This window comes from Egretta garzetta, unplaced genomic scaffold, assembly GCF_000687185.1.
Source record: "Egretta garzetta isolate BGI_Z169 unplaced genomic scaffold, ASM68718v1 scaffold891, whole genome shotgun sequence".
Taxonomy (NCBI): Eukaryota; Metazoa; Chordata; class Aves; order Pelecaniformes; family Ardeidae; genus Egretta; species Egretta garzetta.
In genome coordinates, this window is record NW_009258689.1 from 231,058 (window position 1) to 236,270 (window position 5,213).

The following is a 5,213-nucleotide window of genomic DNA, read 5'->3' on the forward strand; positions in this document are numbered from 1 at the left end:
GAATTCACCTGCAGCTGGTTCAGAGCCGGTGCCCCTGGAGTTAGGTGGGGGCTCTCTGGCAAAAGCTCCTGCAGAGCAGTGCAGGAGATGAGAAACAGCTGCAGAGCTTCCAGAGCTGTTAGCAGCAGCTGGCCGCAGCTGATGAGAGTTTCCTTTCTCCCATCTTCCCCCAGGTTTCTGTGTTCCCAGAGAAGGCTGTGCTGGTCTGGGGAACAGGTAAGGAGTACAAGGGAAGGGGAGGGATATGATATAACGTAATGTAATGTTGTGCTCCGCCCAGAGAAGCCCTGAACAGTTGTACTTAGACCCTCCCCCCAAAAAGATGTGTAAAGAGCTTGCTGATATTTCCTGCCCCCGCTGCTGGGACGGAAAGCGTTCCCCCATGTGATAACGTTTACTTCTTACTGGTAGAGATTTGAGGCGCTGCTATAATACAAACAGGTAAAGCAGGGAAACGAGCCCTGGGGTCTGCCCAGTTTGTGCAATGAAGCTGGCAAAACTGGGAGCAGAAGCATGGGTTTCCGGCTTAAAGCTGGAAATGTTTTAAATGTATGTGATTGCAACCACGGACCTTTCTCTTAAGTCGAGGAGAAGGCTAAAAGGCCTTAATTTTGCCTGTGGCTGTTCAGTTGCTGAATCCCCATGCCATCGGTTTGTATACTGTGTATTCTGGGTGAAAGCATCGTAACCCTTGAGCTCTGTCTCACTACCCCTGCTTTCCCAGGGCAGAGGGATCTTGATCAGAATGATAGAGCCAATTTGCGGTAGATCAAATCTAAGGCTGCCGATTCCTTATGCCCTACTGCTTAATCAGAAGCTCACGCTTGTCTCCTGAAGCTATCTCCTTTTTTGGTCCCCCTCTAGCTTCGGAAGGTGAAACAGAAGAGAACCCGCTGACACGTGCAGAAGGCTGGAGTAGCCAGTGTCTCTGTCTGCGTCGTGAACAGAGCTGAGAAGTAGACAAGCGACAGGCTGGAGGTGTCTTGGCTCAGGACGTCTGGATTCTTGAAGCCAGCTCTTTTCAGGTGAGCGTTACCTGCTCGGAAGCCAACTGATGGGATAGTTTTACAGAAAACGGCCTCGCCTACTCCCACACACCTCATAACTCCGGGGAAGCTTTGTAAGGACGTGGGTTGGGGGCGGGGGGCAAGCACGGTTCTCTTTCCTTGCTGATCCCCATCGCCTGGTGTTTTAGATTAAGACTTGTTTACAAATCAAGAGAAAAGACATTTCGGATTCAAGACGTAACTGCGAGCATGCTCAGTTGCTTCTTGGGGTGTCTGACTTCTGTGTGTGCGTTTCTGCGTGTGCGCGTGAAACGTACGTAGATGTCTTCGGCCGGGCTATGGCTTCACGTATGCACGGGAACGTGTTGCGCGAGGTCTTCTCGGCAAGCCAAAGAAAGTAGATGTGCTCCTCTTTCTGAAAGGTGTTGGATCCGAGCTCACTCTCTCCCCTAAAGACAGGGGAGCTCTGTAACTTGGCTTCTGACTCAGAGTTGTTATTCAAGTCTGTCTCGAATGGCTCTTGTATTCCACAGCTCCTGAAAGCTTTGAATTTTTGTAGTGTGACTTGCGCCTGTCTGTGGCAATAGGAGGGTGTCATCTCTTCTCCTGGCTGTGCCCAGCTGGTGGTGTTTGTACAGAAGCAAGCTCAGAGGGCTTGGGGGGAACTCTGGGCTGGTGCATACTGGTCACGCCAATCAACTGTGTTGTTCGTGTGTGTATATATATATATATATATTTGTATTTCTGTGGTAGAACAGAGATTAACTTCCAATTAAGTAATTGGTACTTTACCCCATCTTCCTAGCATGGGGTGTACAGTAGGCGCCTGGCTTCTCCTCGCACAGTGCTGCGCCCGCTGCATTGGCGTTGCTTTGAGTCCCTGTGCTGCAGCAAGTGGCTGATCCTGCATCTATAATATAGAAAGAGCTCCCGGGATTTGCGTGGCCTGGGGTTAAAACCAGTCCTTTCAGTTAAAGAGAGGCAGTGGGAAAAGTACGGGTGGGCAGCGGGAGAGGGGACACGAGGCAGAGAGGAGGCTGGGGACTGGTGAGAGTCGATTGCTCCATTGGCAGCGGACTGGGGGCTGTGTCAGGGTGCCCAGTTCATCCTGCGGATGCCTGGCTATGTCTCCATCGGTACCATACGTAGATGCTGCTGCCATCGTAGCTGTTCGTAGCCTCCTCGGGACATGAGGACACGACAGATGTGCTTGATGAGCATCGCAGCCTTTTTTATTAGCCGTATTCTCTTCTCTCTGAACAGATATGCTATTTTACTGGTGGGGGAAAGGCGGCCTCTTACCCCCCACATCCTCAAATTCTGTGAAGTTGCAGTAAAAGAGCTGAACTCGGGTCTCTGCCCCTCCTCCCTGATTTTTAAAACCACTTCAAAGGTGAGCTGGCAGACGATTGAAGCGACCGGTTCTGCTGGGCTTGCCGCCACTCACCTTTCGTGCCGCTCCCCCGCGGAACAAAGCACGGCGCTTCCCTTTGATTTCCCCCTTTGAAAGCCATAGGGGACAGAGTCTGAAATGCTCTGCAACTTTTTTGGTGACTTTGCTCCGGTGCCTTCCTGAAGCACTGGGTGGATCAGGCCGGGGCTCCAGGGAGGAGACCTCAATCGTGCCTAAATTAGCCATCGGCGCAGGCTGGTCGACAGGACACTTCATCCCTCCCGGATGCCGCAGCTGGCATCCCCTGGGTTTGCAGGGAGGGCAAAGTAATGCGTGCGGTGAGGGGAGGAAGGAGCTGCAGAGCATCTCGGAGTCGGTGGCTTTGACCGATGCAGGCAGGGGTCCCGGAGGCCGGTCTGGCTGCCCCTCGCCAGCAACACGTGCCACCTCCCAGCTCAGCCCCTGCCCAAGGGAGGGGTCTGCCCTACTCTCCATTTCAGGTGCTTTCCGCCCAGAAGAGGTGGCGGAGCGGAGCGCGTGCTGCCAGTCTCCTGGCCAGGAGGGAAGAGCAGCGAGTGTGTGTGCTGCAGCCAGTGCCCAGGGCACACAGTCTGTTGCTGCCTCCGCAAGGGTCGCCTCCTGTCACAAGTGCGGGGCTGGCTGGACGGGAGGGCAGGAGAGCCGGGCTTGTCTCCGTGGTGTGAGCTTCCATGCCCCCTTCTGTGCTGTCAGGGCTCGAGATGTTCGCAAAGTTTTAGCACGTAAGGCTGTCATTTGCAAGCAGGTAGCGATGTAGGCCATTCCTGCATGGTGTGAGGGGGTGAAGACCCCCCCCTAGTACTGAATCGGCAACCCCACCTAAGTGTCCCAGAGCTCTCTTATCAAAATACAGACAGAGCTTGTCTCTGCTCAGCTCAGGAGATGACAAGATTGCAGCTTGCAGCAGTGCAGCGGCACTGCCGGAGCATGCGGTATGTGGTGAGAAGAGGTGCGGGTCGTGGCCGTGATGCTCAGGAACAGTGGGATGCTGACTCGGCGCAGGGAGCAGTAGGAATCCGTCGTGTTGAAGGAAGTACCAGATGACAGACTTGGGCTAAGGTTAATAAATCTGATCTCTCTTAGTCTGGTGAGAATTTTCCTGTTTTATAGCCAGCGTCACTTTTGTATGCGTTGTGGAGCTGCAGAATTGAGAGGAAACCTCCTCTTGCCTGCTGGTTCAGGGCCAGGCTGGACGCCTGTGAATGGCTTCTTATGGGGTGGTACTGAAAATCTAAACACCTTTCTGTGTGTATGTGTGTGTGTGTTCACCTCGCAGCCCCTGGGTGCGAGAACTGATGCTGGAATAGCATCCAGCTGCTTATAGCAGGATGACCCATGCGTCCGGACGTGAGCCTTTGCGTGAGACCACGCTGTGATTCAGCCTGACTTGTCCTTCTAGTGGAGGGTCACCAGGATTGGGAGGACCGTGTCACTGAAAGTGTAGTCTAAAAAAAACAAAACACCAACCTTTTCTTGTTAGTGCTGCTTGAAACAGGGATGTTGTGTCTTTAAGGCGCCCCCTTCTCGCTCCCCTAATACCTCCAGGCCTCCGAGTGATTCTGGAGGAGAGGATCAGTGCAGGAGTTTAAGGCATCTTTCCCTGCCCTGCTGCACTGCTCACTTACTGCTCCGAAGGCTGTGCTTTGCCATCTCCATGGAAACCATTAGTTGCTAAGCAACTGGAGCATCATCTGCACTGAGCCCTCGCATCTAATTATCCCATCACAGTGGCTGAGAGGGGCTGGGGGGGGTTAACTCCTCTACCATGGCAGATCCATTGACAACACTTTAGTCATATTTAAAGGGACATGATCTCCCTTCTGCTGCGCTTATCGACACTCTCTTGCTCGGGCAATTACTCTGTTTTCTTGCATCGTTGCGCTATGAGGAGGGATGCGGGTTTCTGGTAGCGGCAGACGCCGTCTGTGCTCATGGCAGGCTTGCTGCCTGCTCATGGAGCTCTGAGAGCTCTTCTTACCGTCCAAGTTATGCATGATGCACTTAGTGGTATGTTTGGATCCTGCAGCCCTTGCCGTGCAGGCTCTGTCTGGGCCGTACTTTCAGTCCTTCGTGTATCTCCTTTGTGTTGTCATCGCCTCGATGCTGCCCTTGTGCTATTGTCTCTGTCCCCGGAGCCCAATGTCAGGTCTGCTCTGGGAAGTATTGCCCGTTCTTTGGAACTCAGCAATAGAAGAGGTGGGCAGCTCGCTGTCTTTGGTCTGTCTGCAAACGAAAGCAACCGTTGCCTAGCTCGACGTTCAGTAGTACCTTACTGTTTGCTGCCAGGAGGGCTAGAGGTTAAGTCTTCGAGGCGCACTGAAAGCCTGAGGTGTAAAGTAACAGCTAAGGAAAATCTAATTTCCTGGACCTCTGTAAGTGGACAAAGCCACCAGCTGACTAGTGAATTTTGAACATGCAAATAAAGGAGTCGGTCCGAGAGCTGATTCTGATTTTGAGTTTGCAAATCCAACGTTGACATCATGCAGGACTCGGTCTCCCTGCCGTGACAGATTGCATCTGGGTGAGGTTCCCGGGCTCGTGAGGAGCGCGGTAGCAGTTTGAGTTACCTTTAGACCAACACCCGAGCTTCACGAAAGCCAGACTGCACCAAGGTCCATGCTTGAGTAAATTGTCAGCTTCTTGCCTGGCTGGACAGGGAAGGTTTTTGCTCTCTCCTGGGAAATGAATGCTTTGCAATTTACTAAGGTGCTTGCTTTATTAGCGATGGGACCGGTGAGGATGGGGAGGTTGGTTAGAAAGTTTTCCCCATCTTT